We start from the raw sequence: 7,655 nt of genomic DNA on the forward strand, positions 1-7,655 counted from the left end.
TACCAGAAGGTGCTGGGCAGGTTTTTATGAGACTGTTTACCCTCGGCACTGAAAGAGGCAAGTATCCTTCATCAGACAATGAGAGACATCAATGCTGCAAGAAAAAATGGATTTCATTAATAGCATAGAACATATTTTCTATAGAATTACGGTACTGTAATCACTGCAGCTTTCCCAGGTATTTTGTTACATCCCTCTTCACAGAAACAAAGCTAAAACATGAACACTCTCCCCTGCTATCTTTCATGGAAATCAGATTATTTAGTGCCAGATTTTCAAGTCTGCTCTTTCTAGAAGATGGGGTATGCATTTATAATTCAACAACTGCCATTCTGGCAGCAGGGAAACTTCTCTCCTAACTGCTTCAGATTTAGAATGTATGAACTTTAAAGCCAAAGATGTAATCCATTCAGTGAAAAATTTGTAGTGGTCAAACCCCAGCTGTAACCATGGAGTTCCTGTGGCTTTACAGCACAGTGAAACTGAAGCAAATGGGATGAGTTGGTGAGCATAAAATTCTGGACCTCTGGCACCTCTCAAACCCACCTAAACCTGTTTCTGCCTCTGACACTCTTCTGTGAGTTCTCTTCACAACGTGACTTCTCTTCAAGTTAGAAGTCTGCTTCAGCTTTATCGGTGACAGTGGAATTTCCAATGGCCAGCTGGAAAACACTTTATTGGCACTTGAAACCATGCACTACCTACCGAAAGGCACACAAAGCTTTACAGATATCCTAAATTTAACATGCCCACATCTGGTATTCCAGCAGAGATGAGTTAGGCTGGGAGCAAAATTGCTGGGAGCACAAACAATATGCACTGGAAGCTGGAACTGGATGTAAAGTCTTCACTTCAGAGTCACAGCAATTCATTCTTTATTACGAACACATCAACAAACAAAAAGAAACAAAAAACAACCCAAAAGCCAAAAAGAGTACAAAAACATATAAGCTAGAGGAATATTCTGTAATAATTAAAATTCCTCTTAAATTACGATACTGCCCTGTCAGACAAAGAGCAAAATTGTAAAAATGAAATGAGCTTACAACAAGCCAGTCTCATTTCCACCAAATGCACCAGAGGGGTGAGGATGGGAGAAGTGGCCTTGCTGTGCCTGGGGCAGGAATGCTGCCGCCCGGCCCTCTGGCAGCGCCGGGAAATCGGGAAGAGAAGCCGAGCGAGGCTCTGTGCTGAGGGCGCAGGAGTGACTGCATCCTTCCTGTGCCACTCTGCAGTCGCCATCACAGGAAGCTTACACTTTTCCTTGATGTCATTTGCCCCACTGAAATCTATTTCTCCGAACTGTGACAACTGTCCATTTCCACACAATTAAAGAAGACTTTATCCAGCAGAAAAAAAGCAACATTTGCTCTTGTGCTCACTCCCCTCTGCCTCCATCTGACAACTGGACCAAACACTTGGTAGTGGGACAAAGGGAATGAAAATGCAGTACTTGGAAGAATCTGGAGCCTGCACCTTCAACTTATTTTAGATGTGACAGGATCAAAAATAATTTTTCATTTAATACAATAAGCATTTGGTTGACATGTCAGATACTTTGCAGTCTGTAAGACATTGTTAAAAATGTAACCAGCCATGGAGGTTTCAGGAGGAATCAGTATGTATGGCATGTTCCGGTGGATGACAGAAATAAATCCTTTACATACAATGTCAAAGGCAGAATTCTTCAGCCTACACAGTCACAATGAAAAGCAGGATGATCCTGGGTGAAAAGATATTTTTAAGTCTGTACTACTGTTAAGATTACACAATCACCCATTTGGCTTATGAAAACGGAAGGTACTGAGATGAGAAGACCAAGGAAAGGTCTTCACAGCTTCTCAGTTTATTCCAGGCAGCAAAATGTTGTCTGAAAAGGCCATATAGGTAAGAGGACTAAAGAGCAGTGATGTTATCAGACCATGAAGAGTATGGGGCATGAAATGCCCTGGACATGTCTCTTAACAATTGCACGAAAAAAACACATTCTTTAAATCCTTTGTGGGGCTATTAACAATTTTTATGAATATTTACAATTTTATTCCTGATAAGCTGTTGTAGTTCTTCACAGCTACCTGAACATCACCCTTGTCGCTGCAATTTTAATGTTGCCATATTCTGAACAAAACCACACCAAAAAACACGCTAAAAGTAACGCTCTTCTTAAACCTGCTTGGAATTTCACTGGCACGAACATTTTAGAAATTTCAATCTCTTATTACTATCTCTTATTTACACTGGGCTGAGGTACAGAAACGGAAATGAGAAAAGACAAAAATAAATGGCATCATCTTATCTTCAGAGCTGCCCCACGACTCTCCAGCCTGCCCAGAAGACAGCTGGGCCAGCACGGCCAGCCCAGCACCTCCACAGCACGGCGCTCACAGACCTTCCATGGGGCAGCGGGGCTCTGTCAGAGGGGTGGCTGTGCTCTGCCTAAAGCAAGGCTGTTCCTTAAATGAAGTCAGCTTCAAGCTCGATCAGGAAACTCCAGAAAAACGGTTCGCTGGTAGGCGGGAAGACTGACGTTAGCATGGCGTTAGGGGCCACAGATGAAACAAGCTGCCCCCGGAGGTTAGAAAGGCCTGGAAGCTTTGATGTAGCTGGAGCATGGCTCCTTTGTTTGTAAAAGGCTCCCCTGTGGAGTTTTTGTTTGGGTTGTTAAGATCTGTTTAACTCAAAGAGCTGACAATAAGCACTTGGGAGCAAAATCATCTCTTTGAAAGTCTTTTTGCTGCTCAACTGCATTGGCCAGCCCTGCCAATTTATAGCTTTGCTTGCTCTGACAGCTCCAAAGGCTGCTTAAGCAAACAATTAAGCTTTGCTGATCACTCGGGGCATCAAAATGGCAAAATATGCACTTTCTGCATAGCCAAGAACATACTCAGAACAAAAAAGCTTTCTCTCTTCCTCTTCCTCTTTCTCGTGTCTTGTATTAGGCAGCTCAAGGTTTCAGGTTTTAGTAGTCAAGGGCAACCTACCCTCAGCAAGGACTGTACTGGTGTGTGAGAGCCCTGGTCTGGGAAATATTAGTATTAAAGGAGGGTGTTGGTTTACGCTCAATGTTCCTTATGTAAGGCCATCCCTTCTGAATACCTGAGACAGTTCTGATTGCTGATCAAGGTTGCTGCATGTTCCCCTGCACAGACAGATTTGGTAAGTGCTGCTCATTATTTCCAAAACAAACCAGTACAGACCTTGCCTCCTGCTCACTGCATTGGCTGCCTGTTTCCTCCCATGACCTAAATGATGGGCACGACGACTTCCTCATCACCATCTGCACTCTGTGCATTTAATTCTGAAGCAGCAGCAAAGTCTAAAGGCAGAGAATATTGATGTGCTGTTCCTACTTAACACAGCTTTGCAGTGTAAGATTTGGGTTATATGTGCAAGCAGAAAACATTTTGCTCCAAGTGAGTGCCACAGTGGGATCATCGTAACTTACTAGATTAAGTGCACAGATCAGGAAGCTGTTGTGCTGGGTTTGGAGTAACAATAAAGAATTAAGATGGTTCAGGAAGTTTAACATGTTGAAAAAAATGTTCCATTCTGAAAAGACTTTTGGGGAACGATCGAAAAACCTGCTCTATCAGAGCACCTGATTTTATAAAGAAAATATCTTTAAGAGTAAGAAAGGAAGCCAAACTTGAACAAGTTCACTGTCCGCTTTTAAACTTAATGTCTAGCAAATTCCATCTCTGACAAATTTTAGACTTCTGTCTGGCAGATGTAGATGTCATCACTCCAGCCAGGTCTTATGGCCTCACCTTCGAACTCTTCCCTGTTCCACTTCACTCATGTTGCTGTGGGCAGAACACTGATGGACACAATGTAAGGATTGAACATCTATTTGCTTTGGTATCAGTACCACATTTGTTTCTCTATGAACAGGATCACAAAGAAGTGATTGAGAACGAACTTCTATTCTCTAGTCCTTCGCATACATGCACACAAGGGCCCTTAAATCTGTCCCACTGCTCAAGCTCCTGTACAGATCCCAGTTTACAGCATTTTCTCTCTTGGCAGTTAAAGGATTTATTTCCACTGCAGAAGACAATGGGTGAAAAGTCACTATATAGTAGTTTTTTTGTGAGAAAAAAGGAGTTTTGCTTAATGCAGTTATTTTATCCTGCCTTTATCTACCTAAAATGGCAGCACTTTATAGAACATTTGGAGAATGCAGGAGGTGTTTTGTGGGAAGTATTAATGAATAATTCACGAAGGATTAAAAATACTTTCTGGTTTTAATTCAGAATCCTTTTATTTTCCCTTGGTTTCCTTCCCTATTTATATTGAACATAAACAAGGAACTTGTTCTGAAATAGTTAGATGAATGGGAATGAACTGGAGTGAAGTAAGTCAAATAATTCCTAAAATAATTAGATGAATTCTAGACCTTGTATTCATACCTAAGTAAAAATGACTGCTTAGACATCCAGATCATCCACACAGTTTGCCACAGCTGCAAGGAATTTGTAGGTGGTGAATTATCTAAGAATCTGCCCATTTTTGGTGGCCTGAGACACTGCTGTTGCCTTGAGCTGTAGCTGAACCTTTCGCTGAGATTGGGCTCATCTTTCAGATTCAATCATCAAATGTTCCTATAAAACAGGGCTGTGGAGACTGTAGGGGAATGGGTAGGGATGCAAGAACAGATATTAGAGCCAGGAATCAAATGTTGTTCTGAATCATTATTTAGAAGATTCTTCAGCTGTGGATAAACTGAGAGGAGCACTTACAGTGCCGTTCTTCAGTGTGGATATCCTTACACACCCTTTTCACAATTATTTTTCCCAATTTACCCGAGCATTTTGAAGATTTCAAAAGACTTTACAGAACGAAGGTAGCAAGAGAACAGGTAAAACACTGCAGCTCCGTAAAGCCCCGACAAGGAGGATTCCAGTCCATTCTGAGTCGCGTTTACATGGTACCAAAGTACAAGGAGGATGTTTGAAGGGGTATTTCCAGAGGGGTTTCTCCTCTGGCTCTCTGGGGCTATGCCTGTGTGTCTGACTCAGCATGGTCAGCTCTACGATGAGCCAGCAAACACACCATCCTTTTTCTAACTTTCTTCTGTTAAAAACAAGTTGTAATTGGTCACAGTGTCTTGGTATTTTCATATAAAGCTAAAATCGAAAGGAACATTCTGCCTTTACCTCTAGTTCTTATTTCTCTGGTAACGTGATCTAAGGATCAGAATCTTGACTTCAGATACCTTTCAACCCTTAGATTTCAGAAAGGTTTCAGGGTTAGTATTATTTTTGCTTGTTTTCTTTTTCTCACTATAAATACGATGAGCAAAAGGATGTTGCCATGGAGACATTTCATAACGTAGTTAAAGGCACTTGTTACAGTTATGTGCCACAGAGTCATCCTCATTTATGTCTGAATTATAAAGATGTGCAAAAAATCACCACAAAAATATACACAGTCTATTACCTTTCTCAGATGTTTAAAATTCTCATTTAATTTTCAGATGAAACAAATTATTTGGCACACTGCATTATTTGAGACCTACACAGTTACAACCAGAATGGAGGATAATAGCTCATTAAAACCAATACACTTTACACTTACATGAGGTGTCATCACGACCTGAAGTCCAACCTTGCAGTATGCTGAACTAGAGACTACAAATGAAAATTGCTGAGATCTTGCAACCCAATTTTTCCATGGCTACGCCATGTGCTTGTGGTAGACCTGTGTAAAATTCAGTGGATTTGCTTCGTCTGCTTTCTGCCTTCACAAAAGGCAGGGTTTTTCATGAACTATTGACGTACAGTGCCATAGAGCCTTCTCTCAGGCAATTAGCAGCCTGGCACGTTAGCCAGGTCTGTGCTGCTCTGAAAGCAGCCGAGGTGTTGCTGTCCTCCACCTGACTTTCTCCCTGAGCACTGGAAGCTCACCTGCAGGCCATGTGCCCAGGCCCTGCTGGGGCTGCCCTGTCCCCTCGATGTCACTCAAGCACACGAGTACATAGCAAGTTCTGCTCTTCCTTGAGTTGGAACTTGCAGGCTGTGTGCACCGCCTGCAAGGTTGAGAAATCCAGGCACTCATCTGGAACAGACAGGATGGGCCTCAGTGTGGAATTTCTGCAAGAGCTTTTGAGCATGTAAGTCTCTGGCACACCTGCAGCACGTCCATACTGCTGGTTTGTCAGGATGGAGCTGAAGGGCTTCCACCAGAGAGAATGAATTTTAGTCAGAGTCTTTCTGAAACTAATGCTTCAAGTGGTCATAGTAAGGCTTTCTCACTAGCACCAGAAGGGAATATAATCAGTCCTGAGCTTACCATTGCTAAAATAAAACTCTGTGCTGTTCTGAATCCAGTTGGGAAAGAGGAAGCCAAGGTCAAAATAGTACTTTCAGGGCTGAATACAGTTGTAGTCTGAAGAGGGCTATGCAATCGCTTTCTTGTCAGGTGACTGGTAGTGTGCACCAACCAGAGTTACTGCAAATGATTAATTGCCTGAAATAAGGTAATGGATCCTATTATGCATCCACACCAGCTAGTGTAACAGCAGACTATGTCATTCCTTGCGTAGGCTCTTCCACCTTAACAGTGTTTTATTTTGGATTGAGAGAGGGGTCACTGATAGCATTCCTTCAACCAGGACTAACTGCTGGCTCCTCAGCTGCCTCAGAACCCCAGAACACAGAAAAGCCCTGCAGTAGCCACAACCTTTTGCTGCCAGCCTCAGGGACTTCCCAAGCTCTAGGAGAACTGCGGTGATCTGTATAGAATTCATGTGGAAGATGCATGGTGACCCTCTGCATCAAAAAAAAAACAGGTGTGTGCGCACAAAAACACATCATGTATTGTTGGCTACAGTTCATCTCTTACTACCAAATATTAAACGTATTGCAGACCGAGCATTTAGTAACAGTCTTCAACTAACATAGCTGAGAGCCAAATGTACAAAAAAATGACACACAAACCCTATTACTTTTCTGAATATACGAATATATCATTAAGAAACCTCAAATATATTTTGAAATATTGTCAGAACATCCACAGCTTCAGACATAACTTTTATCATGTCTTTTTAGTGACAACCGTGGAGTAGCAGTCATTTTCACATAGCATAAAAAAGACAAATCCATAGCAGATGTGCATAATTGTTTGGTGAAAAACTTGCACATAATCCCGGTAAACTGTCTTGAACATTTGCTATAAAAATTTAGCACAGTGAACTCCGAGAAACAAAGGAGGTTCACATTGCATCTTGGCCAAGGTCAAGAGTACTATCTGAATACATACAGAGACCACAACAGAACAGCAACAGCCCTATAAAATTAAATAAAAAATGTAAGGAGTAAGGAAATATCATGGTTTAAAGCTGTGCGTGGGGTTTGTTGAGTGATATTTTCAGGTCCAAACACTTTTAGACCTGCCTGGTTATTTGCAGCCTAGGTTCGATCTGAATACATCCAATTAGTTTTACACTGCTGTAGCTGAAACACTAGCAGGCTGGACCACATTTTTTGAAAGTAACAGGAAAATATTTTTAAAATGCCAACTGAATGCAGAGCTGCTGATTGGAAAGAAGCAAATACAAATGAATAAATAAATTTTTAAAAAGATGAAGCGACAACAATGGCCACAAAGAAGAGAACTTACTCAGCACAATAGAAGTTTCCAAACATTCAGAACTT

At 41.7% G+C, this 7,655-nt stretch overlaps 1 long non-coding RNA gene across 1 annotated transcript in view; it reads right to left on the minus strand.

Annotated features, from left to right (window-relative positions):
• The window catches only part of LOC104913457, a 34,628-nt gene extending 27,345 nt beyond the window's left edge, over positions 1-7,283 (minus strand). The window contains exon 1 of the long non-coding RNA XR_004161534.1: positions 4-7,283. This is a non-coding gene — a long non-coding RNA (uncharacterized LOC104913457). The remainder of the gene's footprint in view (positions 1-3) is intronic.
• Between the last annotated feature and the right edge of the window lie 372 nt (positions 7,284-7,655).

This window comes from Meleagris gallopavo, chromosome 16, assembly GCF_000146605.3.
Source record: "Meleagris gallopavo isolate NT-WF06-2002-E0010 breed Aviagen turkey brand Nicholas breeding stock chromosome 16, Turkey_5.1, whole genome shotgun sequence".
Classification (NCBI taxonomy): Eukaryota; Metazoa; Chordata; class Aves; order Galliformes; family Phasianidae; genus Meleagris; species Meleagris gallopavo.